Source organism: Equus caballus, chromosome 28 (assembly GCF_041296265.1).
Source record: "Equus caballus isolate H_3958 breed thoroughbred chromosome 28, TB-T2T, whole genome shotgun sequence".
In the NCBI taxonomy this organism is placed as follows: Eukaryota; Metazoa; Chordata; class Mammalia; order Perissodactyla; family Equidae; genus Equus; species Equus caballus.
In genome coordinates this window covers 8875376-8885302 of record NC_091711.1, presented here as the reverse complement: position 1 = coordinate 8885302, position 9927 = coordinate 8875376, and the positions used below count along the sequence as shown (strand labels likewise).

Here is a 9927-nt window from a genome sequence, read left to right as displayed (position 1 = left end):
AAACTCTAAACAACAACAACATTCTGTGGGAAGGGATTGTGACAGATGGTGTCATTGGCTGGGGGTAGAGGTAGAAATACTGTTAAATTTTGTTAAAAATTATAGTTAAGTATTCATGTCAAAATTTTAGCAGAAACTACCAAAAAGAATAAAGATGAAATGTAAAGTTTTGAAATTATCAGAGAAAAAAGGAAGCATAAAGATGTTAAACAGAAGAGAGAAAAGGAATCTAAGGAAAACCTTGGTTAAACAGAAATCACAAAATAGGACTGTGGTAAAATTCTAATAAATCAGCAACCATGATAAACACAAGTGGGCTAATTTCACCTGGAAGATTTTATCATACTGGATAAAAAGAATAAATATTTTAGCCACATGTTACTTGTAAGGGATACCCAAATTAAATAATTAATTACCTAAATTAAAACCATACAGAAATGTTGATGAAATACACACCATTTAAAAAATGACCATAAGAAAGTTGATAAGCTAAATTAATATCAGACAAAATGGAATTTAAGGAAAAAAGCATCTATGAGGATAAAGCAAGGGTACTACTTAAGAATAATAAAAATAAGGTAAAAGGGAAGGTGATTAAAAAATAGGAGGTACTGATGGAGTAATAGGAAGCTGAGGACAAGATGCAGTCAAGGGTGCACACAGATGAACTTGAAGACTTTTTGGAAAAAGAGTGGAGATGGTTGAGAATGGATGTAACTTAATGGTGGGCAGGCCTCTCCCATTTGTGGTTAGAAAAATGGGGGGACACAGTTATGTCCAGGGGCTATTAGCATGCATCTATTCAAAAAGCACTGATCTTACTTTGAAGCTTTCCCAAGTTATTCTGCGAGCCTTGAAACTGTTATTTCATATGTTCGCAGAGCCCATTCTACAGCTTGCGTTGACTGTGCTTGTGGTCACCTGTTCAGGAATAAGGTTCCACTCTGAGTACTGGATCAGCTACCTACTCTCAGACTGGGTGGTTCACATTTTTCTTTATGGGCTTGCTGAAAGCAAAAATAGGAACTGTCACTACACAATGAGTGAGAGGAGGTTGATTACTCAATGAACGGTTACTTCATTTATTTTGAAAAAACTACAAAACGTCATCCAAGATGGTTCCTGCCAGTGGAAGTTCATGGGGCTTTCCTCTCCTTCATTCTATATTCTCTTCTTCTTGCCATGTAAGGGTTGTTGGGGGTCTAGACCCCTCTACGGAAGGCAGCCATGGAAGGAAGGTAAGAGCCTGGTGAGCACACATGAAGGTAGCAAATGAATGTTAGGTTGGATTTAAATCTGGGGGAAACTGATAGCCTCTTACTTAAAATGACTCCTAGGCTTTTACTCAGTGGACACTATAAGCGTGAGACGGGAGCTCTCCAAGTATTAGCAGGCACAGTGTGGGGCTGAAGTCACCTATGTGGCAGGTTTCCACTGTTGTCTCCTATGTTCTCTTTGTCCTTGTGGTTAATAATTTTTTTTATTCTTGAATGATATTTTCATGAAGTTTTTGGAGAGAGAGTTGATGGACAAGGGTGGTCAATCTGCCAAGTTTAACTGGAGGAGTCAAATTGGGGGCCAACTTGCTTCAGCTATACTCAGTCTGTTTGCAAAAGCAGCTAGATAACGCATTACTAAAGCCCACCCTATAGATGACATCTCTGACACTTGGGTCACCATGGTAACAGGTGCTTGAGTTTTTCAGGAACTGAGAGTCAACTCTTTGCCCAGTTCAGGCTGGTTAAGACCACTAACTCTTCAACTTAGGAGACAGAGACAAAAACAAACAGAAAAAAAAAATTGAACAAAAACTAAGACAATCAATAGAACAGAAGAAACAAAAAAAGGTCATGGTTAATATCACCAAGGATATAAGAAAAGAAAACCTGCCTATGAAACAAAAACAGTGTCCTATGAAAAAAGAAAAATCAGAGAGCAGTTTTTAACTTTGGAAATTAAAATATGATGAACAAGAAGAGGTGTGCTTCAGCCTCTGCTGGTGCATGGCAGGGCCCCGGGCTGAGGGCGGACCAGCAGTCTGGAGGCAGAGGTGTTGCCAGCAGGGTGCTGGGTCTGGGAAGTGGCATAAAGCTGGGGCTGTGAGGCTGAGCAGGAGATGGCAGTGGCAGTGGCCTTTTGGAGGGTACTGCTGACCCAGGAAAGAGTCCCTCATGTTCCTCTGCGCTCGGCCCCCACTAGGCCAGACGCTACAACTCCTAGCCAGTGAAGGATCTGGGGGCACAGGTCCTGGCAGTCTGGAATGAATCCAGCCATCTAAGCTGTTGAAACTCTACCTTGAATAGGAACAGAAATTCCAGCCACAAGAAAAAAGGACTGAGCTTGATGAAGGCTATCCCTGAGAACAGTAACATTTTATGTGCAAGTCAGAGAAATGTCAAGATCTAATGGATTTAACCAACTTTTTTTGGATCTTGCACGTAAATTTTTATCCTGGCTGCCAATATTTTGGACAGATCCTTGGCTTTTATGAAGGTGAAACCTAGCATTTATCTTGCATTGGAGTCTGCGGTTTTTGCTGGCTGCCAGAATAGTTGAAGAAGAATGCAATGTTTCATCCACTCATGAAGAAGTCCAGATTAGTCAATGTAAATGCGCTGCTTCTGACAGAAAACAGAGGGAAAAAAACCAGTCTTGGAAAAAATTCAGAAACAGGAAATGGAACATACTGCTGTCTTAAACTTTTTTTTCCACTCATATAAGACTATTATACATTGTCATATTTCGGAAGGAAGGAAATATTAAGCCTCGATAAACTGGAGGCTCAGCTGAAAGCTTGCAGTTTTCTACTAGTCTTTTCAAAAGCAAAGCCATCCATATTAGCTTTGTGCCTTCTCGATCTGGAAGTATAAACATTCATTAAATTATTCATTAAATTATTGCAAATTCTTGTGCTTGTTATAAAGCATTCCAAGATTAATGACACTGAGCTCTTTTGCTGGAGGGACGTAGTTTCTAAATGACTAACTGAATATTTTCTCTTGAATGTTGCAAGAAGTTGGTTTGGCTTGTTTCTAGGTGCAGAGCCCAGACCCTCCAGGACAGTAACTATGGTGTCCCTGAGTTGGCAATAATGTCAGCAGATCTCTGCCTTGATGAAAGTGAGGACTCTGAAGGTGTGACTTGCAGAGAATGAAGTCTCAGCAGCTCTCTCTCCACCAGAGTGAACAAAAATTCACTGCCTCTTTCAGCTTAAAAGTGGCACAGTCTCCGTGCTTGGCACTTTATAAATCTCATTGTACTATGTCAAAATTTAAAGTGTGTGTATAGTTTGGAAGCAATAAACGGGGCGTAGGTAGTTTTTTGTCCAGCCCGCATCTAGGCAGGAACACATAGAGTGGCACACCTGTTGTCTATACGTATTCAGACCAGATCTGGTCTATTTTCATATTCTGAGCTACCAAATGGGTTAGGTCCTCTCAAATGATTGAAAATAATTTAAAAAATAGGCACCTGGTTTTTTTCTTTGAATAAAAATAATATTTAGCTACTTATTCATGTGGATAATAGATTTTGTGGATGAGGATGTAGGGAGTCAAAGGAGAGAGGCTTTGTTTACTTGATGAAGTATGAAATAGGAAACTTTGAAATCTGCCAAGAATAAAAGAGTCGGGTCTGAGCGGAGAGGAGGTTGGAGGAGAACGGTGCAGGTTCTGAATAGGTTCCCATGCGAATGCTGGAGGGAACTAATCAAGGACAAGGAAGAGGACTGAGGTTGATGCTGAGGTCCCAGCCAAAGCTGGAAACCATGAATTTATAGTAGTGCAAAATCAAAGAATTAGGGGCTTTTTATACAGTATTCTGAACTTACCAAATGTAGAAACCAAAAGGGTTAACTGTTACTGCTCAAGGATTTGGGTTTGGCAGGTTGCTGGCGATGTTGAACTTCAGATGAACAACCTTGAAGTCCAAGCTCAGTAAGGAAGGAAGGTAGCCTAGGATGGGACTGATAAACTCAGGGAAAATGGAGAATCCAGGAACTGGAGTGTTTGTCAAAATCGTTGTGCAGATCTGGTGGGAAGGATAGTACGAGAGAGGTGAAAAAACAGGAATTTGTTTTCGAAGAATGGAAGTGACCTTTTAAATGTGTGCCCCTTGGAGGAGGACTGTACTGCAGAGGAGGAAGAGGTGAGGTGAAAGACGTCCAGAGAATTTGAAATTAGGCTGTGATCATCTGTCTACATGAACACTGAAATCTTCTAGAATTGTGGCAGAAATACAGCAGAAAATGACTGTGAGCCAGGTCTGAAAGTCTACGTTAAATGAAGTGAGCTTGAGAAGGATGATAAAAGATAATAGCCTTAAATGAGGATGGACTTTTATAGGCAGAAGGAAGAGTAAAGGTCAGGAAGCCGAATTAGGGATCAGGGGAATGTCCCCACTTTCCTGTGGAAATGGGAAAAGGAATAGCTTTCATAGGGAGGCTTATGGGAGGGCTGAAAGCAGTAATTCATCAAGGCCTGTCTTCCTAGAGCATCGATTTCCACGCTTGGTAAAGAATTTCATACATCTCAGATGAACATTTTGAAGTAGGATAGAAAATCCACGTACATGTTAATGATAATGCAGCAAATGTCAAAGAAAATTTACACTTTGAGGCTGCTTAGGGCTAGTCCTCTGGCTCCTTGGGAAGACTGTTCTTCTGCTGTCAGATGTGTGGAAAACTTTAAAATTATCTAGGAGGTAAGGGAGGTGAAGAGGTCTTGAAAGGAAGGTTAAGGACACAGGGCAGTTCATTTTCCACAGAAGAGTCTTGTGTGGCGAAGGAGAAGGTAGGGGTTTAGGTCATTCAATAGAAAGATGAGGAAGAGAAGTCTGAAAACAGTAGTGGTGTCCTGGAAAAGAAAAGAGGAGAAAGTGTGTGCTGTTGACATTTTTCAGTGACTAAGAAAAACAGGAATGAAGATTGTTCGCAGGTGATTGCCCCCAGATATTTTCTAGTCTAAATTTTGCACACATCATATTTGTCTAGAAAGCATTGTACCCTTCCTGTCTAAGGGAGGTGGTAAGGACTATGTGTGAGGAGATTTCCACCAAGTATCAAGAGTTCTGATAAATCCAGGGCTTTTTCGTGGTGACAGAGCAGGGAGGAGTCATTGGTTCAAGTCTCTTCATCATAACCCTCCAAGTATCTTATAATGAATTCAAGGAGACAAGATGACTTCCTTTAGCTCAGTAATTCTTTCCTGCAAGATCAGAGACAACCTATGAAGACCCCAAAACAAGAGTTTACTTTTTCTGTATTTGGTTTCTATGATGCTTGTCTCTTCGACCTCTTTATGACAGTAAATACATGCAAACTGCTAAACAGCATTGAGTTCCTCAGCAAACGTAACTTTTAAGGTCCCAAATATCAAACCTTTTCATCTTCCACTTACAGTGTCTTAAATCCTGGGTTTTGTTGTTGTTGTTGGAACTATTTACTTTTATCGACTATTACAGCAAGACTGTTTTTCCCCTAACTATAAGGGCTGCTTCTTCCTCATGAAAGATCTCTAAAAACGCATCAAAGACATACTTCAGAACCCTTGAAGCTCTTTTCCTATGGTGCCAAAATGAGTCTGTTATTTTGAAATTATATAGCACTTTTAGTCTAGAAAGCTTTGTGAAGAAATACTTTCTTCTTCAAATTTTGTTGGATAGTGAATTATAGTCCCTGTCTTTCCTGTCCACGAAAGTGATCACATTACCTTCAGATGAACTAATTGCATGATTTATTAATGATCATATGGCAGTGATCTGACCTGGTATGGCTTTGAATGGTGAAATAAAAGAAAGTTTTTATGAGAAATTCTGGAATTTAAAGAATTGTATTTTTGATCTAGCCTGAAGGAGCTCCAGTCTTTTCCAGAAGGAACTGAGGGTAAGCCAGATGAAAAAAATTGGGAGTTTGGAGCAATTGACAAAGAGGAATTTTTCTAAAAAGGGAGGCAGTGGCCTCAGGAAAGGAGAATTGCTAAAGGTACTAGGTATAGGCAGGAAATAATAGAATTGCCAAATTGGGTTCTTGAGGATATCAGGATGAGGCTTAACCTGGAATTGTTGAGTTTAAGTCTAACAATAAAGGACAGAGTAAAACCTGGGGCCATTATCAGTGGTCTGCTGGCCTGAGGGGGTAATAATAACCTTGGGATGAATGGCTTAATTTTACTTTTAAGAGCTACTATTCTCACCCAGGTACAATAAAGCATCAGCTGACATCTATTAAACAAAATATGAACTTATTCAATCAGTTAAGCATCAAATGATTTACTGAATTTTAAGAAAGACAACCTAAAATTGTCCCAGAAAACGTCACAACTGTTTTGAGAGGAGGTGGGAATTTGTGGCAGACCCTTAAATATGATGTGACTTAGATAGTTTGAAAATGAAGAGTATTTGTGACAGAAGGACCAGGATGAAGAAAGGCAATGGCTAAAAACAAAGAACAGTGGAAGTCATTTTACAAACATGAGGAAGGTATTTGAATGACAGATTGATTGTTAGGACTTTATCTGAAAGATCACAGAAAAATACTGTACCTTCTCAAATAGAAAAGTAGCACTGACGTAGGAATCTTAATCAATGAGGTCATGTTGGATTGCCAAGGATTAGTTGGACAATGGGGTGGTGGTGGTGGCTGTTGCAATTATCCAAATATTAAGTGACCTCCCCTGCAGGGCGAGTTTTGTGCTTATGGAAAAGTAAAGAAGGAACAAGTATGAGAGGCTGTGACTGCAGTTAAGTGTGTTTAAGCCCAGCTGTATCCACCATTGGATTCCGATAGCTCTGGTGTGTGTGACGGTGATTAGGTCTAGCAGAGTATACCAGTCCAGCTGAGGAGACTTCTGGATGAAAACGCAACCTAAGGGAAGGGGTAGTCAATAGACTCAACCTGTAGGTATAAGAACCAAAACTTGGCATTTGTCATTCTTGGTGATGCTGAGTCATATCATTTTTACCAGTTTGAATTGTCTCCTCTATGGACCTATGTTTTAAAGTAAAAGTCAAGTTTTATTTAAAAGGCTCTAAGATGGGAACAAACAACTCTGCTTTGTGATCCTTTAGTAGAAAAAAACAAAAAGTGGAAAGAAGCATTTTCCTCCAATTCAGAGATTTTATCCTTCTGAATTTGAGTTCCATTGCTGCAGCATCAGCAGAAATGGTGAGCAAGGCTGAGAGCAGTGATCCTCAGAGGTTACGTCACTAACCAGAGGACAGGCTTGTATTTAGTGAAAAAGGCTGAGGAAAAATGAGGGATGATGATACAGGTGGCATGTTAAGAAACATGACTTTGTTTGAGTACATGCAAGATACCTGGTGAGGGCCCCAGAAGTACTTGGGAGGAAAAGGATTCTGCAGAGGATTGGTCCTAAATTATGAAATAAGGAAAAAAGCAAGAAAACCCAAAAAGGGTGCTTCTTGAATTGATATGGATTGGATATTGTGGCAGGTAGAATAATGGCTCCAAAAAGATGTCCAAGTCCTCACCCCCAGAACCTGTGAATGTTACCTGGCGAGGGGGAATTAAGGTTGAGGAAGGAATTAAGGTTGCAATCAGCTAATCTAGGAAATTATTCTGGATTATCCGGGTGGGCTCGGTGTAATCACAAGGGTCATCGAGGAAGAAGGAGACAGAAAAAAGAGAACCGGAGAAATGGCAGCATAAAAAAGACTCAACCAGTCATTGGAGGCTTTGAAGATGGAAGGGGACCGTGAGTCAAGGAATGTGGGCAGTCTCTAGAAGACGAAAAAGGCAAAAAAAGAAATTCTTCCCTAAAACCTTCAGTAAGAAATGCAGCCTTGTTGACACCTTGATTTTAGTCCAGTGAGATCCATTCCAGACTTCTGTCCTCCAGAACTTAAGATAATAAATTTACCTTATTATTAAGCACTAAGTATGTAGTAACAACAGCAATAGGAAACTAACATGGATGTGATTTTATGGGAATTGATGTGATTGATAAAGGAGAGAGAAGAACAAAACAAATATACGAATAATTTTTTTTTTAGCTGAAGTGGTCAGTTGGGATAACAATGCATCCACAGAAGACAACTGTAATCAGCAATGGGAGATGTTTTTGGGAAGAAGATAATGAGAGTCAAGTGATTTATGCTGAGTGTGAGGTAGTAAAATGATATGAAAGCATAAATATCCAGATGGAAAAACAGATTTGGAAATTGACAATATAGAGAAGCTATGAGAACAGAGGATTAATCTAAAGAATATTTTAGGCAAAAATATAACGGTTGTGTTTTGGAGATTTTCAGATTTAGATGTAGGTTAAAATTTTGAAAAATAAAATAATGGAACAATCAGAGAAGTGGAAGGGGAATCAGTAAAGGACAGGGGTCAATTCTAAGAGAGTGTGGCACGTAACTGGAGTTTGGTAAACATCACTTGAGTGAATGAAAGAGAAATATCTTAGAAAGTAGATAGAAGCTAAGACTGAGGTGGTTAAAAGTGGCCTTGCTAGTCAAGAGTGGTAAAACCTGCTCCCATACATTATTATAGTCTTGGGAATTGACTAACTTATTATACATTCCAGAGAACACAGATTGGAGTTCTTGTCCTGAAAAGTATCACCTAACAGCACGGCACGTGTGAGTGCTTGTCTCGCTATGGCCTTGTCCGTGCTCAGTGTTGCAATTTGAGAAGGAGGATCTCAAGTGCACCCCACCACACTGAGGTGCACTCTTCAGTACATTGTCAGTCAATGTATGACAAATTTCTATTTTATATTTCCATGCCCTTCATCTCCCAGCATGATCCCATTCCCTTGTGCTTTCCCTCTCTTTTGTGCTTATGTCCTGCCGATCCGTACCTTCCATACTTTCTTTACTTATATGTGTCAATGTAAAATATGCAATATTGTTTCATGTAATGCCTATATACGTATATGTGAATTGTATGTCTTATATAAATATCAGATTCATATGTAGCTACATGTGCTGCATTATATTTCTTATGTTTTTCACTCAACCATATAGAACTGGATTTTTTTTGACAGATATATTGGAATTATCCTTTTTTAGTTCCCACCTGAGTTATCTAGTCTTCTATTGACTGATATCTAGAATGTTTCCAACTTTTTACTGCAATTCTACTCCAATGAGCATTTTAATCCATGCCTATTCACGTACCTGAGCAAGGCTTTCTCCGGGGTTTTGTTGTTGTTGCTGTAGGATACGGATATACCCTTATTTAATTAACCAATGGATTTTATTTCCAAAATGAATGCCACTGATTACCTCCAAGAGTAGTGCATCAGGGTTTATATTTCAGTGCATCTGCACCAATACTTGATATTATTTGAATTTTTGCCAATATGATGAACATGCAGTGTATGTCATTGTTATTTTTACTTGTGTGATTAACACGTGGTTGATTTTTTCTTCATATATTTATGATGTTTGCATCTATAAATTGCCTATTTGTATCCTTTCCCAATTCTTTTTGGTCTCCTTATTTCTTGATAATTTATAACACTTCTTATATATTCCAGATCTTAATTTTTTGTCTGTTTTGGATGTTGTAAATACCTTCTTACTGCTAATTTCATCTAAGGGGAACTTGTTTGAGGAAATCTTTGCTTTTAATGTAGTGCTATACACGATTTTCCTTTATATCATTAATGCCTTTTGGTGTTCTTTAAAAATCATCTTCTATATATAGAGAAAAGATATTAGAATACACTTTCTACTAATACTCTTATTTTTCTTTTCATAATATGCCTTCAATCCATGGTGCTTATTCCTGTGACACAGTGTCGTAATTTCATTGTGTTTTCCACATAGTGAACCAATTATTTCAACGTCGTTCACAAAAGAATTCATACTTTATCCATTATATGCTATGTTAGTCTTTTATCTTTTTACATCAAATATTGAAATTTGGAAACCTCAGGTCAATGATTCAAATTTAGGCTT

General features: G+C 38.8%; 1 pseudogene; it reads left to right on the top strand.

Moving 5' to 3' along the window:
- The first annotated feature begins 1227 nt into the window (after positions 1 to 1227).
- On the top strand, positions 1228 to 3288 carry LOC100058062 (cyclin-G2 pseudogene; annotated as a pseudogene).
- The last annotated feature ends 6639 nt before the right edge of the window (positions 3289 to 9927 follow it).